This window comes from Palaemon carinicauda, chromosome 1 (genome assembly GCF_036898095.1).
Source record: "Palaemon carinicauda isolate YSFRI2023 chromosome 1, ASM3689809v2, whole genome shotgun sequence".
Taxonomy (NCBI): domain Eukaryota; kingdom Metazoa; phylum Arthropoda; class Malacostraca; order Decapoda; family Palaemonidae; genus Palaemon; species Palaemon carinicauda.
Window position 1 is genome coordinate 159,028,662 of NC_090725.1, and position 12,209 is coordinate 159,040,870.

General features: G+C 41.5%; 1 protein-coding gene across 5 annotated transcripts in view; it reads left to right on the forward strand.

Annotated features, from left to right (window-relative positions):
* The window catches only part of LOC137652693 (E3 ubiquitin-protein ligase RNF19B-like), a 305,828-nt gene that overhangs the window by 277,265 nt on the left and 16,354 nt on the right, over nucleotides 1–12,209 (forward strand). The window lies entirely within an intron of this gene.

Consider the following 12,209-nt stretch of genomic DNA (forward strand, 5'->3'; position numbering starts at 1 on the left):
GAATTACAAAACCATCAATGTATGGGCTAGCTTTTGGTGTATACAGTGATACCTCTTGATACAAAAGCTTCTGCTTACGAAATTTTCGCGCTGCGAAACGAGCTGCGAAGATTTTTCAGACTCATATTGCGGAAAAGGTTTCATGCTAGGAAACGAGAAACAGTACGAGAGCCTGGCCACCTATTAGACTGATTTTGAAATTCGCTCGCCTCCAGCCATAAACTTGCCACCATCCTCCCATGCTCCCATTGGTTATATCCCTACTTTGATGCTAGTTACCACCATACAATCCTGCTCTCCTATTGGTTGGGAATAGATCTTGAAGAGTTGTTGTTGATGGGCACCATAGTGAGTATAGGATTGTGATATCTGGTGTTCCACAGGGTAGTGTTCTTGGCCCATTACTTTTCATACTATATACATCTGACATGTGGTTTGGCCTAGAAAACAAGCTGGTTGCATATGTAGATGATGCTACTCTCTTTGCATCAATTCCATCCCCTGAATGTAGATCTGGGGTTGGTGAATCCCTTAATAGAGATTTAGCTAAAATTAGTGCATGGTGCAAATTATGGGGTATGAAGTTGAATCCTAACAAAACTCAAAGTATGATTGTAAGTAGGTCAAGAATGGTGGCTCCTCAACATCCAGATCTCAGTATTGATAATGTTTCTTTAAATTTGTATGACTCTTAGAATTTTAGGTGTGATTCTCGACAGCAAATTTACTTTTGAGAACACATTAGGTCTGTCTCTTCTTCAATTGCACAAAAAAATGGCTTATTGAGAAAGTCTTTTAAGATTTTCAGTGATCAATCTATTCTGAAGAAGTGTTTTAATTCTTTCATTTTACCTTGTTTGGAGTATTGTTCTCCTGTCTGGTGTTCAGCTGCTGATTCTCATCTTAATTTGTTGGACAGAAACTTACGGTCTATTGAATTTCTTATTCCTGATCTAGATATTAATCTTTGGCACCGTCGTTCAATTAGTTCATTATGCATGTTGCATAAGATTTTTCATAACTTTGACCATCCTTTACATTCAGATCTCCCTGGACAATTCTATTCTGTTCGTAATACTAGGCAGGCAGTTAATTCTAATAGCCAGGCCTTCTCCATCATGAGGCTCAATACTACACAGTATTCTAGAAGTTTTATTCCTGCTGTTACCAAGTTGTGGAATGATCTTCCTAATCGGGTAGTTGAGTCAGCAGAACTTCAAACGTTCAAAGTTGGAGCAAATGTCTTTATGTTGACCAGGCTGACATGAGTCTTTTTATAGTTTATATACGACATATCTGTTTTTGACGTTAATAGTTTCTATAGGACATATCTGTTTTGACGTTGTTACTATTTTTAGAATGATTTATTGTTAATTTGTTCTCATCATTTATTTATTTTCTTATTTCCTTTCCTCACTGGGCTATTTTTCCCTATTCGAGCCCTTGGGCTTATAGCATCTTGCTTTTCCAACTGGGGTTGTAGCTTGGCTAGTAGTAATAATAATAATAATAACTATCCCATCATGCATCTACGTATCTGCGTCTCTCGCTCACTTTGTTTCGACAGCGCTATTTGTTAACATTGAATTCATGTTTGTGATTTCGATTTCGTACCTTTACGTACTGCACTGTATCGTGTTGCGTTATTCAACTCCTATGTTATTAGCTTTGGGTCCCAAGAAAGTGCTGATGTGCAGGGAAAGAAAAAGAGGATTCTTTCTATGGAGACGAAGCTTGAGATAATCAAGAAGTATGAGGCTGGCATGCAGTTGAGTGCGATCATTAAGGAATATGGCTGAAATCTATCTACGATAGGAACCAGCCTAAAACAGAAGGAAACCATCAAAGCTGTAGCACCTTCTAAGGGCGTGTCTGTTTTCTCCAGCAGGGGAGCCACGTCCATGATGAAATGAAGAGACTGCTGCTTATTTGGATTAAGGACAAGGAAATCGTTGGACACACGATCACTGAAACGATAATCTGCCAGAAGGCCAGCACTATTTTTGGTGATCTCGTGCTTGCTCATGCCGAAGACAACGCAGGAGAATGGACATCAAAGTAGGCACCCCCCAGAGTTCAGTGTTTGTCATGGGGAGGCTGTCAGCTATGATATGAAAGCGGTTGAAGCCTTTATTATGAAATTTGGTGAGTTGACTCTCCAGGAAGGCTACATTCCGCAGCAAGTCTTCAACTGTGACGAAACTGGGCTTTTCTGGAAGAAAAAGCCTCATCGGGCATACATCGTGGCGAAAGAAAAGAAGCTACCCGGGCATTAGTCTGTGAAGGACAAGCTTACCCTTGCAGTGCAAATGCCAGTGGAATTGTAATGTGAAACCCCTGCTGATGTATCACTTGGAGAATCCTTGAGCCTGGTGGTGTTGGACAATGCCCCTGCTCACCCTCCTGGCCTCGAGGAAGATATCAAAGCTGATTTTTCATTCATCAAGGCTCTCTAGATTCTGCCTAACACTACCCTTTTCCTCTAGCCCATGGACCAATGAGTGATTTCAAACTTTAAGAAGCTCTATACAAAATATCTATTCTAGAAATGTTTGGAAATTACTGTTAGCACAAACCTAACCCTGCGTGAATTTTGGAAAGAACATTTCGATGTGATATGCCTCAGACTCATTGATAGAGCTTGGTGGAAGGTTCGAGGCACACCTTGAAGCTCTGGCCTGATGCTGTCTCTGCAGAAGATTTCGAGGGCTTCAGCGTATCCTTAACCGAACCCAATGCCAAAAAAGTTGACGATTCTGAACCTATCGCTCAATCTAAGGTTGCCGAGATCGTCAGACTCAGGATATCCATGTGTATGGAAGTAGATGAGGACGACTTGAATGAGCTTCCCAAAGAGTATCAAGAGGAGCTTTCGACAGACGACCTGAATGATTTTCAGGAACAGTTCTCTAGTAGCAACAAGGACTATGACTATGACAACGGCAGAAATTAAGGAGGCTCTAGCTTGCTACCATAAAATGGTGGCTTTTGTCAAAGAGGCACCCAGAAAAGGTTCACACAGGTCGTGCTCTTGAGTACATAAATGACATATGCCCGAGTCATTTTAGCAACATTTTAAGAAGCAGGCAGAAGCAAGGTTCCTTGGATAGTTATTTATTAAAGAAGCCTTCAATACTAGTAGGCCAAGAGGAAGCGGAAAGTGATCCAAAAATAAAAAGAAAAGGGGAAGTGATGAAGAAAATGATAAAATTTCATAAAATACAAAATAAAAAGTAAAATAAAATACAAAATTAGAAAAAGGTAAAAAAAAAAAAAATAATTTATCGTAAAGTTAAGTGTTAATATTTTCTGCCATGACATCGCCTTATTCCAAAAGTAAGGTTCCAAATATTTGTTACTGAATTTTCCATCTATTATTGTATTACTGTACTGCCTGTTGTAATTATATATTTCATTTCAGGTTATTAACGGTTATGTTGTTATTGAATGATCCAAATGGTTGCATTTCATTGTGTTTAGTGAAGTTTAGCCTTATTATAAAAATTTAATGTGTTTTTGTAGGACCTGTAATAAATTAGGCTATTTACATGCAAAAGGCGACTCAATGCGAAAAAATCACGGTACGAAAGTCTACGGAGCCAGTTAATTTTGTATTGTGAGGCATTACTTTACTTAGAAATCCAAAATAAATTAAATAAAGAGGATTTTATATCATGCTTTTGCTCAACACAATATTACACCACATAAAACCGAAACCATTGCTTTGGTTACGTTTCATCACCGATCATAACGAACAAACAAACAAACGTATTTATACATCTGTGTACAAGTTAACTTTTGCAGCAACAGATAGCTTACCAAGTATTGGTTATGTAATAATAATATTATTAATTTTATTTTACATGCAAGTGATAACTAATGATACTTAGAGCTTTTAGTAAAGATGTTATTACAAATATTTTACTTGCCAAATCCCTAAAATCCTAAATACTGTATTGCATAAAAGGAAAACCATTTTTTTTTTTGTCAACAGTAACAAAGTATCGCTATTGACAGTATGAGTGACACAGAAGATGGTGCTTGATTGGAGAAAGAATAAGGATAATTGGAATCATGGTGTATTTTTAATGAAAAATATACAGTATATGCTAATCTATATTTGATTACAATTGTTATTAACGATACCATCAAAATTATCAAAGGTTAAGGAAAGAGAAAGTTAAAGGTTGCTGAGTATGTAACCAGAACTCGATGTTTATGTTTTGTCATCTGATGTTAATAAATGCAAGTCACAGCATTTCAGATTATATTGCTTTCAATTTTCCATTTCATTTTTAAAACACAATCAATAATACAATAATACCAGCAATAAAATAAGGATGCATAGAGTTTAGGGTAGACAAAAGTTCTGAATATAAGCTGGGTTAGTGAGCGTCATAGAGAAGATTAGCCTAGGCCTATGGGAGGTCTCAAACTTCACCTACTGCACATAAGACGCAGGGCGATATTTAGAGCCAAAATTTTGGGAAAAAAAGTGTGTCTTGTAGGCCATCAAATATGATAATTTATGCTTTCGGGACACTAGGTCGTCTATTTTTACACTTGCATTCAGATTTGACATGGAATTTATCTATAGATGACTGCTTTACCTCTTCTTTAAAATAACATGAAAATGAGACATCTCATTGTTGGTAAATAGATTCGCTACAACCCCAGCCAAAGCCTTATCTGGGTGATATGTCTACAGAATTTTTGCAGTTTTCCACAGTCTTAACATCTCCCTAATTTCACTTGAGGTTTGTCTCGGTCCCTCTTCCTCCTCAGCTCTCAGTTTAAATCTATTACACATTCTATTTATGCTGCACCTTATGCAGCTCCAATACCATTGCTTTTCCACAAATAGTGTTTTCAGTAATCATATCACCTTTTAACTGCATGTAGGTTGTATTTTGGCCAAGGCACCAGCCATCCATTGAGATACTACCGCTAGAGAGTTATTGAGTCCTTTGATTGGCCACATAGTACTACATTGGATCCCTTGCTGGTTACGACTCATTTTTCCTTTGCTTACACATACGCTGAATAGTCTGTTCTATTATTCACACATTCTTCTCTTTCCTCATACATTTGACAACACTATAATTACTAAAAAATTCAACACTAAGATTACCCAAAATTCTTCTTCTCTCAAGCTGTTAACTACTGCACTGTAATTGTTCAGCGACTACTTTCAACATGGTAAATGTAGAAGAATACTTTAGTTATGGTAATCAACTATTCTAAGAGAAGGACACTCCAAAACCAAACCATTGTTCTCTAATCTTGGGCATTGCCATAACCTCTGTACCATGGTCTTCCACTGTCTTGGGTTAGAGTTCTCTTGGTTGGACGTACACTCAGGTGCACTATTCTATCTGTTTCCCTATTTCCTTTCCTCTTTGGGCTATTATCCTTGTTGGAGCCCTTGGGCTGAAAGCATCTTGCTTTTCTAGCTAGGGTTGTAGCTTAGCTAATAACAATAATAAGAAGAAATCTTTCAGCATTAGGAACATGTGGTGTTAATTCATCAATAACAGCACCACTTTTGCATCGTGTAATTTGTTAACATCTTTATTATTCAGAATTGTAACTGTACCAATTGTGGTAGTTTTAGTATGAATATTCAGTTTTTCCAGATTGGCCGCACTTATACCTTGTTCATGTTTAACGATAATTTCTTTTTCCATTTCTTGCCATTTTTCATAATCATGTTTGAGGACATTTTCACAATGTTGATAATTTTACAACGCAGTACAAAATGTCTACAATGAATCACAACTTTCACTGATCAACAAAGAACTTTCGTTCACAACTCTATAAAAAAAGTTGGGAAGAGGTATGCATAACTTGATTCTTCTACTAGTGCCTAGTTCTACTCAAAAAGTGGAAGAGTTGGGCTCTGATCTGAGCAAGGGAGCCCGGTGTTGCAAGCTAATGTGAAATGAAATGGGGTAAAAATATAGGGATAACCGCATGGGTGGAGTATGGGTACTGAGTGACTGATGCCTGCTCAACAGGTGCTAGTCTCGTCAGTACTTTTCAAAAAAAAAAAAAGAAAAAAAAATGCGAGTCATAGGGAATTTTTCCCCACAGACCAGTACAATGCCTGTAAACTGATTAAAATTTGTATGCTCATATGCCATTTTTCTCATATTACGAGTTACTTGTAAATTAGGTACAGTAATGCCTCAACACAAAATTAATTGGTTCTGTAATGGCTATCGTAAAGTGATTTTTTTCGTCTTGTGAGTCGCCTTTTACATGTAAATAGCCTAATTCGTTCCAGACCCTACAAAAACGCCACATTTAATGATTATAAAAAGGAAATGCACCGCTAAACAGTACTAAATGTATGAGAAGTACTTTATTTTGATCATTTAATGATAAATTAACCATTGGTAATCGGTAAAAGAAGCGTTTAATTAGAACAAACAGTAAAAGTATAGTAACAAAAATGTGGAACCTTACCTTTGGAGTGAGGCGATGTCCGAGTACGAAGTACGGGGAGGTAGCGGAGGATGAAAAACGGCAGAAAACGTTAACAAGTGGCAGAAAACATAAACATTTAACTTTACAAAACAGATGTATGAATGACAGAAAACATTAACACCAAATTTTAGGAAGCACATTTACAAATGGCAGGAAATAACAATTAACTTTACAATATACTTAAAATGAAATTATATTTTCCTTTTTTTTATTTTTGTTTTTACTTTACGTTTTATATTTTCTAAATTTAATTACACCATGTATTTTCTCCATTACTGCCACTTTTCTTTCGTTTTTTAGCTGGCACTTGGTCTGCTTCTACCGAAGCCCTGTTGTTAAAATAATCGTCCAAAGAAGCTTGTTTCTGCCTGCTGCTTAAAATTTTCCTGAAATGACTCGGGCAAACTTCATTACAGTACTCGAGCGCATGACCTGTGTGATTTTTTTCTGGATATGTCTTTTTCTATGAGAGCCACCATTTTAAAGTAGCCATCTAGACCCTCCTTAATTTCTGCCATTGTCAGTGGGTCATCCTACTCCCCCTCCACTGTGCTCTTCCTGAACGGCGTTCACTCACATGGCCTTCAAGTCCTTCAGGTCATCCGTCGTAAGTTCCTCTTGGTGCTCCTTGATAAGCTCATCAATGTCGGCCTCATCAACTTCCAGACCCATGGACTTCCCGAGTGTAATGATCTCAGCAACTTCAGATTGAGCAACAGGTTCAGGATCGACAACATTTTCAGAATCGGCTTCATCTTGGTCTGCGTGGAAGCCCTCGAAATCTCATGCGGAGACAGTATCAGGCCACAGCTTCTTCCAAGCAGAGTTCAAGGTGCACCTCGAAACCTCCTGCCAAGCTTGATCGATGATTTTGAGGCATATGACTATTTTCTTAGTGTTTTTGTTTAATCTTATTCTGTAGTAATTTTTGTGGTAATACAGGTAGTCTGCATCATGATAATATAATCAAGATTGCCTCTCTCTTCCCTCTCTCACTCTGTCTCAAGTCAGAGTTACAGTAGACATTGGTAACAATGTATTGTAATGGCCTTTCCTATTACAAGTTCCAATGCTCCCATTTGTTCAGCCAAAGGAAAGGGTTTTAGTATGGCCAGTGCCAAAATTCACCAGGAGGTCAGGACGAGGAGTCTACCTTGGTTCCTGATACTGAAGAGGATGAAGTCGAATCGGTTTCCATTTCGTCGGTTCCAGCCTCAGAACCAGTGCCCTTTACGTCCTCTGCTCCTCCATCTGATGAGATGGGGAAGACTCTGTCTACCCTCATGTCAATGATGGAGAGGTTTCAGAAGTAGAGTGAAGAAAGGGAAGCTGCATTGAGGAAGGAAATACATCAGCTTGCAGCGTCCCGTGGGTCTCACAAGAGACTCAACGTGAAGGACCTTCCGTCATGTTCTGACGTGAACCTGTGGAGGCATGCAGAGTACATGCCTATGACAAACAGGAAAATATTTATTTCAGAAAAGCTGGGATCCGTCCTCATCGAAGATGTTGACTTTTGGCCTAGCTTTGAGTCTTATCCAGACTGCTTCGTCCGTCTGAAGGCGGAACCTGTGTCGAAGGAGGAGACAGAGCCAAAAAGGTCATAGTGCTTGACCATGCAAAAGCTCAGGCTTTATTGGCTAGCAGTCTGAAGGACAAGGGCTTCACTAACTCTAAGGTGCCAGCCCTGAGTAAGAAACACCCTTTCTTGCTCCAGCTACTCGGGTCTTTCCCTTTATGGAAAAGGGGTTCAAGCCTGTAATGAAGGCAGTAGAAGCAGGGAAACCTTGTCCTACACTTGAGGAGTGTAGACCCTTATCCCTAGCTTTGCCTACAGACCATAAGGACTGGAAGGAAATACATCTTACCTTCTCAGTCGGGAAGTTGGAGGCAGATATTGCTGGACGCCAGTTCAGTGAGAACCTGCCTTAGTTGTCTGAATTTCTCTTGTGCAGAGAGCAAGAGACAAAAGAAAGGCTTGCCACATCTCTATCCTTCCAGACCACCTTGGAGGCAATGGCAAGCGACCATAGAAACCCATTTATGTTTTTGGTCGTGGCCAAGACACACTTGGCAACACTAACCAAGGACCTGTATGGCTTCGTTAGGGCCAGAAGGGTTTGTAGGGAGTTCGTGTTCGCTTTGGCTGCGGTGAGGCACGAACCCAAGAAGTTGGTATCTTCCAATATCTGGAGAAAGGACCTCTTCCCGAGCGAAGTGGTCAAGGAAATAGTCGACAAGGCTGCCACGGAGAATAGGAATCTTCTCCAGAAGTGGGGCATGTCGTCAAAAAGGAATTCTTCCCCGGATGAGGGTCCCCAACCAAAAAGGAAGACAAAGAGGCCAAGGTTGCCCTCTTGCCCCGCCAGACAACAACAACAACTTCCCATGACTGCGGTACCCCAGATGGTGGCACAACCCCAACCCACCTACCAGATGGTACCCCAGCAGGTGGTGACCCAGTCACCAGCTTATACTCCCGCTTACGAGAGGCAGACCACTACCTTTCGCCCTAAAGGTAGAGGGTCATATAGAGCTTCCTCTATACGCCCCTCAAGAGGAAGAGGAAGTAGGGGAGGTGCGGTCAAGTAGGCAAGTCCTCAGGTCAACCGAAGCAATGATATGCTTCCGGTAGGAGGAAGACTCCACTCATTTCGGGATCGCTGGACCTTCGATCCCTGGGCCCACAGCCTAATCAAGAACGGACTAGGTTGTAGCTGGAAGATAGCTCCACCATCATTTCCTCAATTCTTCCAACACTCCACCCCCGTTCTGGAAGAATATACCCGCGAACTCTTGAGCAAAAGGGTAATAAGGAGGGCAAAGTCCATCAAATTCCAAGGAAGTCTGTTTTGTGTTCCCAAAAAGGACTCATACAAACTCAGAGTCATTCTGGACTTGTCGCCACTCAACAAGTTCATAGTAAACTACAAGTTTAGGATGTTGACCCTTCAACACATAAGAAACCTGCTGCCCGAACGGGCGTACACAGTCTCCATGGCAGATGCCTATTCGCACATTACAATCAATCGCCAAGTTTCCTCCTACCTAGGATTCAGGCTACAAAAGAAGAACTACATCTTCAGAGCCATGCCCTTCGGGCTAAACATAGCCCAAGGATCTTCACAAAGCCTGCAGATGCAGTCGTTCAACAACTACACCTAGAAGGTGTCCAGGTGGTAGCCTACCTGGACGATTGGCTGGTGTGGGCAGCATCCGAGACGGAATGCATGCAAGCATCCAAGAAAGTGATCCAGTTCCTGGAACATCTGCGATTCAAGATCAACGTCAAAAGTCTCGACTATCTCCAGCTCAGGAGTTTCAATGGCTGTGAATTCATTGGAACTTACAGTCACACTGCCTCTCCATTCCATCAAAGAAGAGGAGAGAGATAGCGGGATCTGTCAAGAGACTTCTGAAATCCAATTGGATATCAAGACGCCAACAGGAGAGAGTGCTGGGCTCCCTTCAGTTCGCATCAGTGACAGACACGGTGCTAAGAGCACAATTAAAGGATGCATCAGGAGTCTGGAGAAGATACGTATCAAACGCTCGAAGAGATCTAAGAAGACCAAGACCGACTCGACTACGATCACTTCTCAAGCCATGGTCGAAGGCCAAGAACCTGAAGAAGTTGGTAACTTTGCAACCACCTCCACCTTCAGTCATCTTCCACACAGACGCATCAAAGGAAGGATGGGGAGGTCACCGTCACCAACGGAAAGTCCAAGGGCCTTGGGCTGCTCTATTCAAGACCTTCCACATCAACATTCAGGAGGCCATGGCAGTATTTCTCACGCTGAAGAAATTGTGGGGAGGTCACTGTCACCAACGGAAAGTCCAAGGGCCTTGGGCTGCTGTATTCAAGACCTTCCACATCAACATTCAGGAGGCCATGGCAGTATTTCTCACGCTGAAGAAATTGTCCCCTCGCTGTTCAGTCCACATCAGACTGATTTTAGACAGCGAGGTGATGATGAGATGTCTGAATCGTCAAGGTTCGAGATCACCCCAAATCAACCATGTGATGTTGGCCATCTTCCGCTTGGCGGAAAAGAAGAGATGGCACTTATCAGCAGTTCACCTTCAAGGTTTCTGCAATGTGACAGCGGACGCTCTCTCCAGGCTCACGCCAATAGAGTCAGAATGGTCCCTAGACGCAGGATCATTCTCCTTCATCTTACCTGAAGTCCCAGAACTGCAGATCGACCTCTTCGTGACGAGCGACAACAAGAAGCTACCTCGTTATGTGGCCCCATACGAGGACCCTCTAGCGGAAGCAGTGGATGCCATGTCCCTTGACTGGAACAGATGGACCAGGATTTACCTGTTCCCTCCAACCAACCTTCTGTTGAAGGTCCTAAACAAACTGAGATCCTTTCAGGGAACAGCAGCTCTAGTGGCTCCCAAGTGGCCGATGAGCAACTGGTTCCCTCTAGTATTGGAATTGCCGCTGAGGCTGGTCCCGTTGCCAGACCCAGTTCTGACTCAGCAAGTACAGAAGTCGACTGTCTTCGCTTCATCATGGAAAACCCAAAAACTTCATCTCCTGATTTTCTCTCCTTTTCTCTACCAGAAGACAATATGAGTCGTCTTGGAAAAAATGGGTTGCTTTTGTCAAGGCAAAGAAACCAAAAGAGATCTCAACAGATTTCTGTTTATCCTTTTTTTATTCACCTTCATGAACAAGGTTTAGCAGCCAACACGATAACAACATGTAAATCTGCCTTGGCTAGGCCTTTGCTGTACGCCTTCCAAGTAGACTTTTCCAATGAAATCTTTAACACGATCCCTAAGGCTTGTGCTAGACTTAGGCCTGCAGCTCCTCCGAGGCCCATCTCATGGTCCTTGGATAAGGTTCTTCACTTTGCATCAACAGTGAACAATGAGGACTGCTCTCTGAAAGATTTGACTCAAAAAGTTATATTCTTGTTTGCTCTAGCCTCGGGGGCCTCGGGGGCCAGAGTGAGTGAAATAGTGGCCCTTTCTCGGGATGAAGGCCATATTTAGTTCACAGAAGGGGGAGAACTTAATCTTTTTCCTGACCCAACATTTCTCGCCAAGAATGAGCTACCTACCAAAAGGTGGGGTCCCTGGAGAATCTGGCCTCCGAAGGAAGATGTCTCGCTGTGTCTAGTGGAGTGCCTAAAGGTCTATCTTCATAGAACTTCAGACTACAGGGGAGGACAGCTCTTTAAAGGAGAAACATCAGGTTCAAACTTGTCTCTAAAACAACTAAGGGCGAAGATCACCTACTTCATTCGCAGAGCGGATCCTGACTGTACATCCGCAGGTCACGATCCAAGAAAGATTGCTTCGTCATTGAATTTTTTCCAACACATGTATTTTGAGCGTCTTCGCTCGTATACTGGATGGAAGTCATCTAGAGTGTTTTTCAAACACTACGCGAAGCAAGTGCAAGAGTTAAAAAGATTTGTGGTGGCGGCAGGTAGTGTACTAAAACCTGTCGCTTAGTGCTGTGAGGAACAGTGAATTGATTGGGACTGTCATGTACAGGGTGTGCGTGTTGACACCTTACAGTGCAACATGTAAGGTGAAGTGTCACCAGGGTGACACTATGGACTGTTCCAGATACTAAAGGGGAAGAAATATAAAAAAGTTAACACTTGTGCCATGTGTTTTTTACACAGTTTGAAAAGACAGTCATTCACAGAAATGTATATTAGAAAATTTATTAAATTTTCAGTTTGGTGGCATTA